The sequence below is a fragment of the Lactuca sativa genome, chromosome 5 (genome assembly GCF_002870075.4).
Source record: "Lactuca sativa cultivar Salinas chromosome 5, Lsat_Salinas_v11, whole genome shotgun sequence".
In the NCBI taxonomy this organism is placed as follows: Eukaryota; Viridiplantae; Streptophyta; class Magnoliopsida; order Asterales; family Asteraceae; genus Lactuca; species Lactuca sativa.
The window spans coordinates 146,372,232-146,381,999 of NC_056627.2; positions in this window are offsets into that span (position 1 = coordinate 146,372,232).

Consider the following 9,768-nt stretch of genomic DNA (forward strand, 5'->3'; position numbering starts at 1 on the left):
TTGCTACTCATTCTTTCTTAGCGATAGTTTACTTTCTTTAGTAACCCCTTTACTGTATATCGCTTAGTAGAACACTTTATCTATCATGTAGAGATATACATTGTTTCATATCTGTTAACTCGAAAGTCAAAGGGACTTATCACCCTCTTCTTCCTGATATAGAACAAGATGCCTCCAAAGAAAAGACCCAGCAACAAGAACAAACATTCCTTGACGGATCCAGCACCACCACCACCTCCTCAGTTCAATCCTGCTATGTTCCAGGCAGCTGTTACTGCCGCTGTGACTGCAAATAAATTATGGTGGTTTTGGTGGTCCGGGAGTTGTATTCATTCCCAAAATCATGAAGGTAGTCAAGGGCATCAGAAGGAGTGCTCCTATAAGGACTTCATGAATGCAAAACCCACTTCTTTCGACGGTACTGGAGGTGTTATTGCCTTGACTCGATGGTTCGAGAAGATCGAGTCTATCTTCGAAATTTGCTCTTGTTCTGAAGCCAACAAGGTGAAATTCACTGCTTGCACTTTCACCAACAGAGGGTTGACCTGGTGGAACAGTCGGGTCAAATTCCTAACCCTGCCAATAGCAAATGCTATGGGTTGGGAGAGGTTGAAGGAGATCATGCTCACTGAGTACTGCCTACAGGGCGAGATGCAGAAACTGGAACACGAACTTTGGAACCTAAAGATGAAGGGTTTCGACATTGCTGCCTACACTTCTAGGTTTGAAGCCCTAGCGCTTCTCTGCCCAGAAATGGTCACCCCGGAAAGCAAAAAGATTGAGGGATACATTTGGGGATTGACGCCCCCAACGCAAGGAAATGTATTGGCTGCCAGGCCAATCACTTTTGATAACGCCAATTGCCTGGCGCAGACTCTCATAGATCACGTCTGGATAAAGTAACAGCCTCTCTCGAATTGGTGAAAGAGAGTGGCGAGAAAAGAAAGTTTAGGAAGCAGCGAACGGGCCAGTCATCGCAGGCGCCTTCCAAGAAACATCATATGGTGACAGTCCACGCTGCCACTACTCCTGCCGCTGCTTCTACAACTCAAGCACCTACCAGTGGATATACTGGTACCCTCCCTTGGTGCAGCAAGTGCAGTTATCATCACCATATCCCCGGTCCATTCGTGAGATGCTCTGCAGCAGTTGTGGAAAGAAAGGTCACACGGATCGAAACTACAGAACACCAGACCAACCAACCAATCAAGCCTTTGGACCAGGTATCGATCAAGCCTGTTATAGCTGTGGGGAGGTCAAGCATTACAAGAGAAATTGACCCAAGGTAGCAACAACTGGAAACACAGGGAGAGTACTAGCAATAGGGCAAGAGGAGGCAGTTGCTGATCCTATCGTTGTTATGGGTATGTTCCTCCTCGACAACTCTTATGCATGCATTATTTTCTATTCTAGTGTAGAGAGACGTTTTGTTAGCCACGCCTTCAAGCATTTTCGCAAACATAAACCCCAACCTTTAACCGAAACATTTACTGTCGAGATGGCTAACTGTGAGAAAGTGAGCATTAACGACATATTCGTAGGTTGTACCTTTAACCTAAACGATCATTCATTTCCCATCGATCTTATGCCAATTTCCAAAAAAAGCTTTGAAGTCATCATCGGCATGGATTGGTTGAGCACCAATAGTGCTGATATCCTTTGTTACGAAAAAGCCATCTGCCTCAATCTTCCCTCTGGAGAAACCCTTATGATCTATAGTGATAAACTCATCTCAAACCTCCGTATCATCTCATGCATCAAGTCCCAAAAACTTCTACGAAAAGAGTGTCATGCATTCCTATGCCATGTTATTAATGAGAAGCAAGAAGTTAAAGACCTCGAGAGCATCCACGAAGTCTGCAACTTTCCCGATGTCTTTCCCGAAGAGGTTCCAGGAATCCCTCCTGAGGTCCAAGTCGAGTTTCGCATTGACTTAATCCCCGGAGCTACCCCCATAGCTAAATACCCATACCGCCTAGCGCTAGCAGAAATGTAAGAATTATCTAGCCAACTCAATGACCTACTCAGTAAGGATTCATCAGACCGAGTTCCTCACCCTAGGGAGACCCAGTTTTATTTGTAAAAAAGACAGATGGATCCTTTCGGATGTGCATTGACTACCGCTAACTGAACAAGCTTACCATCAAAAACCGTTATCCTCTTCCTCAGATCAATGACCTTTTCGATCAACTTCAAAGAGCCAGTTACTTCTCGAAAATAGACCTAAGGTCAGGGTACCATCAGCTGTGATTCCACAAGAGTGATGTTCCTAAAACAACATTCCGGACTCGATATGGTCACTACGAGTTTGTCGTAATGCCCTTCGGTCCAACCAACGCACCGACAGTATTCATGGACCTGATGAATTGGGTGTGCCATCCTTTCCTGGAAAAGTTTGTTATAGTTTTCATCAATGATATACTTGTCTATTCCAGAAGCGAAGAAGATCACAAACAGCACTTGAGATTAGTGTTGGAAACTCTAAGAGCGGAGAAGCTATATGCGAAATTCTCCAAGTGCGAATTCTGGATTCGAAAAATAACTTTCCAAGGTCACATGGTAAGCGATGAAGGCATACATATGGACCCTTCCAAAATCAAAGAGATAGAGAACTGGTTAGCACCAAAGATGCCCACAGAAATCCGTCAATTCTCCAGTATTGCCAAACCCCTAACAACTCTGACTCAGAAAGGTGTACCCTTTTGTTGGAGTGAAAAACAAGACACTGCGTTCCAGACATCGAAGCATGCTCTATGTAGCGCACCTATCCTATCTCTGCCCGAAGGGACGGAGGACTTCGTTGTCTACTGCGATGCATCCAATCAGGGCTTAGGATGTGTGCTCATACAGCAAGGAAAAGGTATTGCTTACGCCACGAGACAGCTGAAAGCACATGAAGTCAATTATATAACCCACGACATGGAATTGGGAGCAGTGGTCTTTGCATTAAAAATATGGAGACATTACCTCTACGGAACTAAGTGCACTATCTTCACTGATGTCACACCCCAAAACCGGAACGATGGAAACGTTCTGGGGTGGATGACGTCATGTCAAGTATCACAACATATGCAGTATAGTAATCAAAGTACAACAACCATTGAAATAATAGTAATAGTTTTACATAGTTTACATTTCATGTAAACATCAAAGTAATACAAGTAATAATATATATGCAGCTTGGTATTAAACGGTCTTCACCAAAAGCACCTGAGATGTCCCTGTGTATTGTTGACCTAAGAATACAAGTTATTTGAAAGCGAGTATCAACATTTTTACAAATGCTGGTGAGTTCATAAGTATTTAGTGTCATTTTATCCAAATAACTTTATATAAGTAGTAGTAGTTTAGAATCAAGGGTGTATTAGAGTCCTTTCCAGAAAATCCTATATTTTCTTAAATAAAAGTAGTCTTCTACCAAGACCCGACAGAGTTATGTTGTAAAACGTAATTTTCCCTTAAACACTATCATTACCAAAATACGGTGTTTGATTTTATGGAAAGTAGGAGAATATTACTAGTAAAAGTACTAAGGGAAAATATCATATGCCTCAGCAGGAGATACTGCTGACTAAGGCAAAGAAATCATAGACTCTAGGAGAGTGTTGAATGAACGACACACCTGACTCAGTCTAACAAAAGGGAGACACAGACCCCAGACGGTATCAAATGAAAGATACGTCTAAGAAGGTCTAAAAACAGTGAAAATAGACCCCATACAGTATCAACTGAATGGTACGTCTAGCAGGGTCTAAAAACAGTGAGAACAGACCCCAGATAGTATCAACTGAATGATACATCTAGCAAGGTCTAAAAACAGTGAATATAGTGTTAAATTCCTGTTACCTTAAAGCCATGAATTATAAGGTAACCCCAAGATACTCGTAACCATACTGATAGACACTAGAGAACTTGACGCCCTACAAGCATCGGAAAGAATGTGACATTTGTCACCCCTTGGCTTGGTAGGCCGTGCACTGTAGCTAGCAGTCAGGGTGTGGGGGTGTCAATCCCGTATAGCTTTATACACACAATGCCCGCTATCCCTACAGGAGACTCTGGTTACCAACTAGACAACAGAGAAGGCCGTGTCCTGAAGATGCATCTCGCATAGTGAGATCAGATGTAAAATACTGGACTAATGATAGAGACTCACAACTGAACTGACCGATGTAAACCTATATGTCTATGCTTGTATACATAATATATAACTAATGATCAAACGACCTTCGGACGGATATTTGATCCCACCAGACCACGTCTCAACGAAGAAAAGGAAATAGGGCGAACAAGCCTTCCTAAGTCCTTTAAACATTATATATATATATATATATATATATATATATATATATATATATATATATATATATATATATATACACAAGCCCAGGCATACATTTAACAAATAAGAACATTTAATGAAGTTGAAGTGTTTAACGAAGTAGAAGTGTTCACGAGTAGGAGCGTATCGTGAAGTAGAAGCGTATTGTGAAGTAAAAGCGTATCTTGAAGTAGGAGCGTATCTTGAAGTAGGAGCGTATCGCGAAGCTGGAGCGTATCGTGAAGTAGGAGCGTATCGTGAAGTAGAAGCCTAAATAAGTAGGATCGTATTACGAAGTAAAACTATATCACAAAGTAAAAGTGTTAACAAAGTAGTAGTATTTAACTAAGTAAGAGCATTAACTAAGTGGAAGTATAACGAAACAATAATATCTAACAAAGTAAGAGTGTAAAAGCATGGAAGAAAACTTCGGTGAAAACTTTGGAAAACCTTTATACTTAAGAAAATCACGACTTGGTATTCTTTTGTAAAATAAGTTTGAAAACCTTTAGAAATCCTTTGAAAATCTTTCATAAACAAGTTTTGATTATAGCTTTGATGAAAACAACATAAGTAAAGAAAGCCTTTATTTAAAATGTTGCTGTAACTGGATTTGAAGTAACACATACAACGCGAGAGACAATTTAAGCAAAACTGTGAACAAGTAAGGACGTTTTAGAAAACCATTTACAGTATCATACTTGGTAAAACAGTTGACAGTGTAATTAATCCTTGTGCATGCAGGTTATCAATCACATGTGATTGATATGATAACTGGCATGTTTAACTTGTATTCCCCCCCATAAAAGCATCTGAAAACATTTAAAAGGTTAATTCCGGTGTATGAACTCACCTGTTTTAAGTGGATTCGACGAAGGTGCCGGTTGGGTACTCGGTGTCAAGTAAAGACTTGAACACACTTAGTGACCTATTAACATATGATAACATATGTTTACATACAATTAGTAAATATAGTATTAATTAAACATGTATACGCATCCTAAAGTGCGGAAAACACTTTGGTTAAGTGCTTGGAGTGGGGTAACATTTAAGGGTGTGTATGGATTAGATAGGGAGTTTACTCTTCAAGAGTAATCTGTTTATAGAGTTCACGACCCTGGGATTAACTCCCATGAGTTTATGGCCGTAAACTCATGGTGAGGGTGTTCTAGGATTCCAAAATGTCTTATATCACTCAAGGAATTAGGCTAGGTCCAAATACAAAGTGTATGAATGGATTTAAGGCATCAAATGGACCATTTGAGGAGTTTACAGCCCTAAACAAGGATTTTACGGCCGTAAGCTCCTATATGCATGTTCTTTTTGTGTTTTGAGGTCTTAAATGGTAGAGAATAAAATCCTATGTGTTCTTCTAAGTCAAATAGTGGTGTTAGGGCATCATTTGGCCACCTTTTGGGAGTTTACGGCCCATAGACATTTCCTAAGGGGGTTTACGGTTGTAAACTCCTATTTCCTTGGTTTAATTGAAGTTTAAAGCCTTTACTTCAATGAGGGTTGCTTTTAGATATTTTCCAAGGCCATAGGATGTGTTTGAGGGCATTTCTAACACTTGAATTTGAGTTTACTCCTCATGAAGGGGAGTTTACGACCCAAGCATGTTCTTTGGCAATAAACTCAAGTTTACTCCCCAAAATTTGAGTTCAAGGTGTTCTAAGTTCGTTCCCATAAGTCATTTAGTCATATCTAAGCCTTAGGGGTAGTTTTGAGGGGTTTTGGGGCTTAAAAACCCCATTTAAGGGTGTTCACGGTCCAATAATGTTCTTGGGTCGTAAACACATAAACGTGCACCTATTTGATGACTTAAACTCAAATTTTCATGCTAAATAAGCTATACAACGAGTTAGGGTAGATTACTTACTCGTTTGGGGCTCGAAACGGATGTTTTTAGCTCGAAAATAAGTTGTAGATAGAGAGAGAGAGAGAGTGGAGAGAGAGTGAAAAAGTCTCAAATGGACTCCACTCACCCTTATATAGGGGTTTGAGTTGGGGCTTAGTGGAAATCTACCCGATACTGCTGTTAAACGGGGCTTTTGTTCGCACCCGATTTAGTGGTCGTATTTTGACTTGGTTAACCTAAAATTTTTCAAGGGAAAATTTGGGGTGTTTCTAATTTATTTCAACCTTCATAAAGTCATTTAAAAAGTCCCAAATTAATTAACCAGTCCAAAAGTTAATGGACAGTTAAATAAAACGAGGCTTATTAACGGAAAAAAGGGTTAAAAATGAAGGAATAAATTTCGGGTTGTCACATCATTCCCCCGTTAGAGGGAATTTCGTCCCGAAATTCAGGTTTAGGAAAAGAAGTAGGTATAAATGACCGTGTAATGAGGTGAGGGTACTTGCTATTCGGTTTGCCTTGCACTCCCAAGTGATCTCTGGCCTATGTCTGTCATTCCAACAAACCTTCGGCTATGGGATGCAGATTCCGTCTCGTGCAGTTAGCGATTTCCTACAGGTATGTCTACGAAGTTAGGGTTCCCAATGGTTTCTATCAAGATGAGTGGGATTCAAAGAGTGACGTCGGGGAAACACTTATCACGTCTAAGAAATGGATTGATCTGGTGTGAAACTTGTGGAATATCCAAAAGTAGTAGTGGTCAGACGAATGGTTGGACCGATTTCTAAAAGGAATCTCGGATGGTCCTAAGCTCTTGGAAGGGTAGAGCTTTTTAGTACTCAGAACATAGTGTACTTCTATGGCGAGATCATCACTGACATGATTGCCATTCCGAAGTTCCAAATGTCCTTTCATTCTGGGAGTGTAGTCCTTCAGGTTGGTTCTTAGAAAGCTCGGGTTGTCCTTGGATTCACGTTTCCCATCAATTAGCTTTTAGAGACTTTCTAGATCATCAGATGGATTGCGTGTCTATGAGTACTTGTTTGTTGCAGAGTGTCTATCTCAATCTTGTGCAAAATGAACCTGCACTTCTGATTCTTGAGATATTTCCAACGGAAACCCTCAGGGTCGGGGAGATAGGGTTTCACCAGACGAGTGTTGGACTATCTTGGGAGGTGGTTCTACTGTTTCTGCGTGAGATAGTATTCGTGGAACACCTAGTAGTCCAATGAATCTCTAAGGCGTTGGTTTATTTCAGTGCGGAAAGCGGTTTCTCTTGTATAACCCATCGAATAACACCTAGGCTGGTGTCAAGTCTATAATCTCATCAGGATCTGGGTTATAAGGCTTAACGCAATTACTTTCGCACTTTGATCAAGTATTCTTGGCTGCGAAGGTTATCCTGTGGTTCTTGGTATTCTAGTGTTCGCTTCGGAGAATGCAATCTATCGCCTACAAGGCGGTGGTGACTTCCTCCATGCGAGAGGGTGGAGGATCCTAGGCACTACTCATCTGTAACAGGGTGGATGAAGTGCCTGAGTAGTGCGAACACCTTTTGCAATTACTCTTCCAAAGGTTCTGAGTTTTCTCAGTCTAGGCCAAATCTAGTGAGTATAGGGTTCCGTCACTCGGAACTTTAATCTCCTCATCCACTCTTCTAAGAGTTTAACTCATCGCAGCTTTCGGATTTCCGGGATATCCGCTGAGATGCTTAATTCGTGGGATTAAGCATGAGTGAATGGTCGTAGTCAATGTCCTTGACTCTTACGACTTAGATCCCCTTACCAACCATGGGTGTTGGCTACTATGCTGGCTTAACCGGGATGAAAACAAAGTTTGGATTTGTGGTCATCATAGTAGCTCAACCAACCGTGGTTCTCTTCACTCTAGCTCCTGTTCTACGGAATAGGATGAAGGGTTTTACTATGAGGTTCGCGGTAGAGCTCATACTCGGCTTAACCACTAATACTTGGTGTATGCAAGCCGTATATAATTGAGGTCAGCCGGACGTTCAGTTGTGCGACTCCACCCCAGACCCACAACCCAATGAGGAACAGGGAGTAGGGAGGAAGCACACATCTTAAATCTTTTTGATCTCAATTATATACCACCCTTATGCATACAATCAGTTATAGTGGTCAGTCCCATGAGTTCTATCCTCTTGATTCACGAACCTGATTGCGAGGTACGAAGGGTCTTTCTGGATTTCTACGGTGTCTGCTTCAGGTGGTTATCATCTTTTGGGATACCTGCAGTGTCCTTCGTTTCGGTTTCTATCCGTCTAAGAAGGGTTGGTTAACAACGCGTGGTACCCTTCTCCTGGGTACTTCGGGAGGTTTATAATATGAGTGACGACTGACGGATCGTATTTGTCTTTATTATTTTTATTTTGTTTAGGTTCGGAAGAACCTTTATTTGCCGAATGGCTATGGAGAAAGTTCTTTTTTACACAACACTAAGGATTTACACATGGTTGCATGAAGTCGAACCATGATTAATAGAGGCGTCGAAGTTGGCATACTTCGACATGATATAGAATGAGGGTCGATAGAGTCATGTGCCGAACAGGTACACAAGTTCTAGGCATCTCGGGTTTCGTCCCGTGTATCACTGTCGTGGATACTTGGACCAATAGAGTCGACGCGGAACTATAGAGGGTCCTGAGTGTTTCTGAGTAAAGTACCTTTTCATGAATGGATTTTCACAAGGCATTCCTATAATCGCCTAACATATACTAGTCATGTATAGTTAAGGTGGGGAGGACTATTGACTGAGCGACTCTGCCCTAAATCCACAACCAAACAAGGAACAGGAATGAGGCGGCCTTCACTCACTCTAGGTCTATCCATCTCAATTATACATGGCCGTAACGTATATGCTTAGCCATTATAGTTTTACCTGATGAAATTTTAAATTTTATAATAGTGCTGTCACTTTCGCCTTAACGGGGAAATAATTACATTTAGAATTAGCCTTTTTATGTTCTCGGTTAGTTATCTGAGATTGGGAGATGTACCAAAATCTACCGGTTTCCTTGACGCTTCTCCCTAAGCATTCGAGTTAGACTCATCCTGCGCCCCTATTGTTTCTCCTGCAGCAGTGATCCTTAGTATCCTCCCGTCTGCGTCGGAGTTCTTTATTATTGGTCAGTCCCTTTTGAGGTGTCCCGTCTCACTGCACTGATGACATGACTGGTTCGTACTGGTATTGGTGGTGGGAGTGAGGTGCTTAGTCAGAGTTACGTGGACACGGGTGCCCTCCTCGTTCCTCCACTTTGAAAATTTTCCTTTAAAGAGTCCGACTTTATCACCACCTCTGTGTGTAGGGTTTGTCCTGATGCCACGGATTTGTGAAATGGGTCGTGCTGGCGCTGGAAGGGTGGGGGTTTCCACTTGCTGCTGCTGCGCGGGAAGTCTGTGGAGTCGTTGGCGCTCCTTTCGAGATTGATGTTTTCGTTTCCTCCTCTCTGTTTTACAATTTTGCATGTCCGTGACTATCGCCATTTTTTGGTTTCCTATGTATGGTCTTGTAGGTGTTGGGATGGAAGGGTTGGTAGCGGTATTGACTGTCTCAGCTCGTTGCCCTTCGG